Genomic DNA, 9,226 nt, shown 5'->3' with positions numbered 1-9,226 from the left:
TTCAGGAATTTCTTAGCATGGCAGATGGTAAGAGGGTCCCTGTAACTGAAAATAAGCCAATATTTTAAGCAGAAGGTTTTGCAGTGGAAGAGGAAGGATGGGAGAACAAAAAGACGACTAGGCAAAGTCATTTCACCTGTGGAACAATGAAGAAAAGTGTTCAGGGAGCCTGTGTAATCTCTTGGGAGGATAAAAATAAGGAATGTTGGGCTAGGCGCTTTTTATACTTAGACCCTTTTGAGGATTTGGAGCTGTATCTCCGTAACTGAGAACAGCTCCTGAAACTAATATGGTAAATACTTGGGACTTTTGAGGCATTGTAATTTCAATCTCACTTCAAGAAAATGTAAACTAACTTGAATTTTTAAGGACAAAATTTGAAGCTCTCAATGCTCAAATTTCTAACAGTACTATGCTAAATAATCTATGCATTAAATTTCTGACAGATACTATCCATTTGAACACCTTATCACATATATGTATATATGTGTGTGTATACGTATAATTCAATCAATGTTTTATTTTAAGAAGAGTAGTCAAGGGCGCCTGGGTGGCTCAGTCGGTTAAGTGTCTGCCTTCGGCTCAGGTCATGATCTCAGGGTCCTGGGATACAGCCAGCCCTGTGTTGGGCTCCCTGCTCAGCGGGGAGTCTGCTTCTCCCTCTCCCTCTGCCCCTCCCTCTCCCCCTGTTCGTGTTGTCTCTCAAATAAATAAATAAATAAATAAATTTTTTTTTTTTAAAGTAGTCAATTAGGCACCTGTTGTTTCATGTTGCAACTATGGTTCAAACTACACACACACACACACACGCATACATATATATATTCACTGACAACAAAAAGAATGGGTTAATGGGTTATGCTATAAGAAATCTTATACGGTTCTAAGAAAAAAATTTTAACATAAGCAGTTGAAAACTGTTTTTAAAAGTCACACGATAATTAAATTTCAATAATACTTTCCTCCTCTTCTAATGAAGGAATGAATTAATGGCAAACAGTTTTACAAACAAAAACTGACTACATTAGTTATTTAAAAATATGATCGCAATAGTGATAATCCCAGACTTGCCCCAAACTAGGAAGGTTCCAAATATATTCAAGTAAGATTTGTTTTGAAAAGTTATAGCAAGGGCAATCAGATCAGAACTCTTTTTGGTGCAGAAATGCTCCCCTGAGCTCTTCCTAAAGCCCCCAGGTAGGTGCAGAAGGGTCCAGCCTCTCGGTCCATGGACAGTGCAGCTAGAGATGAAATCGATCTGCCTCCTCGCCAGCTCCTTACCTTTCTGACTTTATTGGGAAGCAGTTTAGCCCAACAGCCTGTGTAGGTTACTCAGCAGTTTTGGAAGAGGGAAAAGTTGAGTAATAACAGATTTCCAGATGTGGCGTTCCTATGGAGAGTTGATGTCTTATTCTGACCGCCCAGCAATTTCATGCAAAGTAGTGACATTAAGGCCTCAGAGAGTGCATTCATTAGTAATAAAGATCTTGAATAATTTAAACCCCCTCCTACATCTCTGCTTCAACGGGCTATTTCTGTATTACTTTCCCGTGTCAGAGAGGCAAGTAAAGCATCTTCTGGGTGTTGTGGAGAGCAGGGGTTGCCGTAGAGATTAGGATACGGTAAGAAGGGCTCCATATCCCAGGTGATGGCCACCTTACTAACCATCCCAGATAAGAGTGACCTAGAAATGGAATCTAATTCATTTGATTAATTCTGAGGTACTGCTACACATTTTTAAAGGGCACCAAATATAAGGCAAGTGTTCAAAATGGTAATAATTTGTTACAAGTGCACATATCCGCTGAAGTTTTTAGTATCACATGAAAATGTCCTTATTTTTTGAGGAATTCAGATTAAAAATAAACCAGTTGGAATGCTAATAAGGTTTTATAAATAAAAAAAGATGTCTCATGAACCAAATTGTATTAGAACTTGACCACTGGTGTTTTCAGATAGCTGGAGAAATAAGGAGCTGATTTTAACATCTTTCAAAAGGGTTAGAACCCAAAGCACGGGTATATTACTTCATGAGTATATTACTTCTCTGTGCCCTGGAGAGTCAGAATGTCTGGGAATCCATGGTCCCAATTGAAACACTTAAAACAATTATGATAAGTGATCACTAATCCACTCCAGAATGTTTCATAATAAAAATCAGTTTTCAAAAGTAAGTATGATATCCAAGGATAGCCAATGTATTCCTTTCTTTTTGAAAAGTATTAGTATCACACTATTGATTTCTTAAAAACAAACTTGAGGCATTTTAAAGAATGAAAAATGGATTAATAATGAGGTTAGAAAGGATCAAGAGGAGGGGAGAAAAAAACCCATCATTTACCTTTTCCTATATAAATTATATTGATTTTCTGGGAACAGATAAGACCATGTGGGAAGAGAGTAAGTTTATCTCACATGAAATTTATGTCTTTTGAGTGCTGGAGACTCAAAGTTGAAATCATATTTACAAGTTTTTTGTTCTATTATATCTTGACAATAGAAGGCATTGGGATGTTTTACTGAATGCTGCCTTGATGAGTTCTGAGCAACCCTCTGGTGCTGATTAATTATATGGCTCAAGAATCTTAGCACCAAAAAAAAAAAGTCTGAAGTTCCAGCTAATATGACATAATTAGACAAATATTTAAGTACATACAAATGAACTAAGGTTTGTTGGAAAGTAATTTAAGCAAATGGGCCTTGATAGTCTGAGCTCTCAGTCTGGCTGTTTTTAGACAGGCTGAGATAAAATCTCCCAGGACTGTTTTGGTTTCACATACTTCTGTTAACTGGAAAGTTTTAGTTACCGTTGTACCTCCTGGTTCAAGCTCAGGTAGACTTAGCCACATGAAGACTTTTCTCTTTCATAGAATGTTTTGGGTTATAAATCAAAACCAGTTACTGCAATTTTACTACATCATAGTTAACCAACTGGGGGGGGCATTTTTTTTGCTGACATGGCAGTAAGTTCTGTAAATCATAATTTGTGATTGATACTCTTTGCCTTCTGAATCAGAGCGGCCCCGCCCTGAGGAAGCAAGTAGGGAGAGGGTTCAAACTTCCTGCACAATGTGCCCTGATTTGGACATAACAGGCTCCACACCAACCAGAAACTGGGTGACCATTGCTTATTCTGCATGGGTACTGTTTTTCGAGGCAGTCAGTGTTCTATTCACCTTCTACCTGATAGCTCTTTACATACACATTTGAAGATTCAACCTCCCAAGAGAGAAAGAAGAGCCTTGACACATTGCACCCTAAAATGTGTAGGTAGTCTCTTATATAAATTACAGGGTAATTTTATATACATATTTACATATGTATGAACAATTTCAAGGAAAAATTAAGTTATTAAAATTGACTCAAGATAAAATAGAGGAAAGGGAACTTTTGTGCACCATTGGTAGGAATGTGAATTGGTACAGCCATTATGGAAAACAATGGGGAGATCCCTCAAAAAATTAAAAATAGATCTACCATATGATCCAGCAATTCTACTTCTGGGTGTATATCCGATGGAAACAAAATCAGTACTCAAAGAGATCTCTGCACTCGTATGTTCACTGCAGCGTTATTCACAGTAGCCAAAATATAGAAACAACCTAAGTGTTCATCAGTGGGTAAATGGATAAAGAATATGTGGTATGGGGGCACCTGGGTGGCTCAGTCATTTAGCATCTGCCTTCGGCTCAGGTCATAATCTCAGGATCCTGGGATCGAGCCCTGCATTGGGCTCCCTGCTCAGCGGGAAGCCTGCTTCTCCCTCTCCCACTCCCCCTGCTTGTGTTCCTGCTCTCCCTATCTCTCTGTCAAATAAATAAATAAAATCTTTAAAAAAAAAAAAGAATATGTGGTATGTATATACAATGGAGTATTATCTAGCCTTAAAAAAGAAGGAAATCCTGCCATTTGCAATGATATGGATAAACCTGGAGGATATTGTGCTAAGTGAAAGAAGCCAGACACAGAGGCAAATATCACACAATCTCACTTAAACATGGACTTTTTTTAAAAAGAAGAAAAGTTGACCTCATAGTAACAGAGAGCAGAATGGTGTTTACCAGAGATGGGGGGAGGGTGGGATGGGAGAGATGCTGATCAAAGGGTACAAACTCATCCTTTAGGCTTCATTGAGGTCTTCCATGGACCACCCTATCTGAAGTAGCTTCAATACATTACTTTATTCACAGCTATAAGCACAAACTGTGGTCATCTTGGTTTTTTTTTTATGTTAATTTGTTTATTATTTTTCTTCTCTACTAGAAAGCAAGCTCCTCAAAGGCAGGAACAAGAGCTCTTTTCTCTTGTTTGTCCCCGTATGACATTGTGATTTATAATAAGTAATATATATTTGGTCTTTGTCTTTCTGGCACAGAGCTCTTAAAACCCTTGGAATTTCCTGGGACACCTGGGTGGCTCAGTCAGTTAAGCGCCCGACTCTTGATTTTGGCTCAGGTCATGATCTCAGGGTCATGAGATCGAGCCCCACGTTGGGCTCTGCACTTAGTGTGGAGTCTGCTTGAGATTCTCCCTCCCCTTCTCCCTCTGCCTCTCCCCCTGCTTGCACTCTCTCTCCCTCAAATAAATAAATAACCCTTGGAATTTCCTAAGGGATGGGAGGGCTAACATATCTTTTGTTATGCAAATGAGGCAACTTTTGGCCCCATCTGAGGAAGGGGGCTGGTTGTCAGGGGAACCAACCCCATGATTAGAAGATTGAAACTTTTTTTTTTTTAAAGATTTAATTTATTTATTTCAGAGAGAGAGAATGAGAGAGAGCACATGAGAGGGGGGAGGGTCAGAGGGAGAAGCAGACTCCCTGCCAAGCAGGGAGCCCGATGCGGGACTCGATCCAGGGACTCGATCCAGGGACTCCAGGATCATGACCTGAGCCGAAGGCAGTCGCTTAACCAACTGAGCCACCCAGGCACCCAGAAGATTGAAACTTTTAAGTCTTACCCCTGATTTCCAGGATGGAGAGAGGAGCTAGAGGTTAAATCAATCATCAATGGCCAGTGATTTAATCATTCATTCCTATGCAATGAAGCTTCCATAAAAACCCAGAATGGTGGGGTTCAGAGAGCTTCTGGATTAGTGAACATGTGGAGATTTGGGGTGAGTGGTGCTCTGGAGAGGGTATAGAAGCTTTGTGGCCTTTCCCCATACCCTACCTTATGCACCACTTCCATCTGGCTCCTGAGTTATATCCATTTGTAATAAACTGGTAATCTAGTAGGTAAAATGTTTCTCTGAATTCTGTGAGCCCCTCTAGCAAATTAATTGAATCCAAGGAGAGAGTTGTTGTGACCTTTGATCTGTAAGTGGGTGGGTCCAAAGCACAGGTGACAACTTGGACTTTTAACTGGTATCTAAAGTGGGGTGGTTGGGGGGCAGACTTGTAGGACTGAGCTCTTAACCTGTGGGATCTGATCTTATTTATGGGTAGCTAGTGTCAGAATTGAGTTGAACTATAGTACACCCAGATGGTGTTGGAGTCTTGCTTGGTGGTGGGGAAACCCCCACATCTCAGAACTGGGAGCAGAATTATGCTTACTTCCCACACTACATGACCTGTCATAAGCACTCAAGAAATATGTTGAAAAAAATGAATCAAGAGAGACTGATTGGCATTAAGCAGGAAGAGAGTGCCCTGCCCATCTCAACCAGTCTATATTGTATATGGCTTTATTACAGAGATGAAAATTAGAGTCTGAGGCCATCAGATTTCCAAATCATCTAAATATTTTTCCTTGTTCTGACTCTAAGACTTCTGATGATAATTTTGTCTCCATCTAGCTTGCACGGGAAGTGAATTCACTGTTAGGCCTGTGGACGTCTGGTATCCTCAGTAGTTCTATTTTAAATCTCGGATTTACAAATTGGCATTCTTGTTCCATCATTAGTCTTGTTGTCTTGGTTGTGTGAGGATCACTAATGGTGCCTGCAAACTACACTCCTAATCCTGCAAAGATGAAGAACAGGATTTGGTGGTGGATTCTACCAAGTAGTGTCACCCTAGCAGTAACCTTTCCACTTCCTTGAGAGACTCACTGGTTTTCCTTTTCTTTTATACTTCAAAAAATAATAATGGATATTGTCAGAATTTAGAAGAGAGGGATCAAAAACATATATTGATCAGCAATATCAATTGTCCGGCATTGTTGTAGGTACTTAGAAAACATCAGAACAGATGAAGATTCCTTCATTCTAGTGTGGGAGATGGACAATATAAGTATAACGTATGAACAAAGAATATAATTTTAGACTATTTAAGTGCTATGGAATAAAACAAGTATAGGCTTGAGATTGCTAAGAAGGACTGATTACAGTATTAAATAGCATGGTACATGTAGGCTTCATTAAGAAAGCGTAATTTGAGCAAAGACTTGAAAGAAGTGAAGGTGCTGGTTAAATAATACTTGGGGAAATAGGGTTCCGAGTAGAGGCTCCCAGGTGGAGGGGTGTCTGGCAGATGTAAGATACGGCCAAGAGGTTAGCGTGGCCAGAGCAGAGTGGGATGAGAATGGGGAGAGCTGTAGTAGAGAGATGCAAAGGTGGGGGTAGAAACATTTCATAGGGCCTTTGGGGCCATTGTAAGGACTTTGGCTTTTACTCTAAAGTAGATGGAGAGCCTCAACAGGCTTTTAACACAGAGGAGGTACAATATGATTCACATTTTAAAAGAAAGCATCACTTTGGCTACCATCCTGAGAATAGTTTGTAGGAGGTCAAAGATAGAAGGGGTGGTAATGGTGGAGATTGGCTTCTAGCAAATCCAGAATATTTTGAAGGTAGAGCTAACAGAATTTTCTAAGAGACTGAGTGAAGAATGTGAGAAAAAGAGAAGTCAAGGATGACTCTGAGGGGTTTGGTTTGAGCAAGTGCAAGGATAAAGTTTCCCTTTAATGGGATTCTGTGGGGAGAGCAGGTTTGGTGTGGGAGATGTTGGAGTTAAAAGACAAATTTGGGACTTGTTAATTTCTTTGCCTATTAGCCATTTGACTGGAAATATTAAGCAGCATAGGTGAGTCTGAGGTTTGGAATAGATGACTGCCTGGTGATACAAATTTGGGAGTTACTTACATATAGATGGCATGTAAAGTCATGGGACAAGTTGGGATCATGAATAGTTGAGTGTAAATAGAGAAGATAACCAAGGACAGATCCTTGGGGTCTCTCCAACATTATGAGGGGGAGAAGAGGAAGAACTAGCAAGGGATACTGAGAAGGAATGGGGGCACTTCATGGACATTCAATAGGAAGAAAAGCATGAGAGTGTCATGCCCTGGAAGGCAAGTGAAGTGTATCAGAGAGAGTAAATGATCAAACATGTCAAACACTGATGGGAGGTCAAGTCAGCATGGGGACTGAGAGCTCATAATGGGATTTTTCAAACACCGAGGTAGTTCTTGGGGAATGAAGATGAAAACTTGCTTGGTGTTCTTACTTGAGTGTGACCATTGCATGTTGTTCTTGAGCAATACACACTCGTTTGTGACCACTGTCCCAGAGACAAGTAGCATACCTATGAGAAGGGAGGAGCCCGTGTATTCTGCAAAACCCCTGCTTCTGGCCCCTTTGTATAGAAATCATGCTTCTTTACACCAATGAAGTGAGAAAGTTGTAATTAGATGTTTCTGTGGGCTCATAATTTCTGCCCAAAAGAAATTAATGTGAAGGATAGAGCAGCTGCTCACTCTTGGGAGGGTTATTAGTTTTGCTTCTAGCAGCTCAGCTATAAGCTTGGGTAACCTTTCTGTGTCCTCTGCAGAATGAGTGAGTATTCAGCTGTGGTACAAGGCAATTTTAGAGTTAAAGATGTTTTGTTTTTTGTTTTGTTTTGTTTTGTTTTTAGAGTTAAAGATGTTTATGTTAAGGCCAGCAAAGGAGTAAATGACAATTATATAGAACATCATCCCCCACTTGTACCTGGTAGGGAGTAGAGGGAGGAAAAAGGCTCTTTAACCTATTTCTATATGTTGGGTCCCATGATTTTTTCTCTGAGATAAAAAGAAAGAAATAATGATTTGATCAAGAGAAGGCCACCCACTGTGTCAGACCTAAAGGGGCTTCAATGAGATAAGGTTTGGGGACACACTAGGCAGGGCAGATGGTGTGTGTAAAAGCAAGGCAGGCTGCAAACCTAAGGCTCATAGGATTGTGGTAGACCAGTTTGGATAACATTTAAGGAGGCCTAAAACAATTTCCTGGTAAGTATGAAGAGGAATCCTGTGGTCAGAAAGTGAAATGCAGACTAAATTATCTGGGGTGTAGGTATGAGTAAAAGGCAACGGGGGTGTGGTTGACTTAGGGCGTGACTGCCCGTAGGTTAGACAGTGCTGGTCAACGTATGGTCCCCAGATCAGCAGCATCACCATCCCCTGAGAACTTGTTAAAAAATGCAAATTCTCAGGCTTAACCTGAGACCTACTGAGCTAGAAATTCTGGAGGTGGGCCCAGCAATCTGTTTTAACAGGTGATTCTGATTCATGCTAATGTTGAAAAACACTGGTCTAGGACTGAACTAGGCATTTACTAACTGGAATTGGGGAGAATATTATAAATATAGAAGTCAATAAAGGTTTTGAGCCTGGCTGAGTGGGTGAAGTCAATTGTTCAGATTTTCTAAATATATAATATTTTCTAAATATATTTCTTCCTCGTTCTTCTGAAACAAATAATAATAACAAATTGAAAGATATTTCTCTATCAAGTTATATAGCTGTTGCCTGTAAGTGTATACAGTCATATATATATATATATATATATATATATCTCCACTGGCTAACAACTAACAGGGGTCTAAACCATAGTTGTTTATTGTTTATTTGACAGAAATTCTGAAGTTGGTCCAGAGTTGGTTCAGAGGCTCTTTTAATTCATCAAGGTCTCAGTCCCAGAAGCCAGGCTTTTCCTCTTTCCACACTGCCACCCTCCTGGTAGCACCATACTGGTGATGTGTCTCCTCATAGCCACAAAATGGCTGCCCAAGCTGCAAGCATTATATCCTGGTAGAAGAGCATTTTACACAGGAAGGAAGTTGGTGGAAGCCAGAGTGCTTTCTTTTCCTATGCCATTCACTCATCTCCAACCCCATCTGCCCCCCATACACCTCCAGAAGACTTCTTATGTAACACTATACAAAACTGGATCCCATGCTTGCCCCGAGACCAGTCACTGGCACATGGGACTAGATTAGATATAGCAAGATCCATGCCCTTGGGTT

This window comes from Leptonychotes weddellii, chromosome 3 (genome assembly GCF_054177405.1).
Source record: "Leptonychotes weddellii isolate Sample4059 chromosome 3, ASM5417740v2, whole genome shotgun sequence".
Classification (NCBI taxonomy): domain Eukaryota; kingdom Metazoa; phylum Chordata; class Mammalia; order Carnivora; family Phocidae; genus Leptonychotes; species Leptonychotes weddellii.
Note: the sequence above shows the minus strand (reverse complement) of the source record.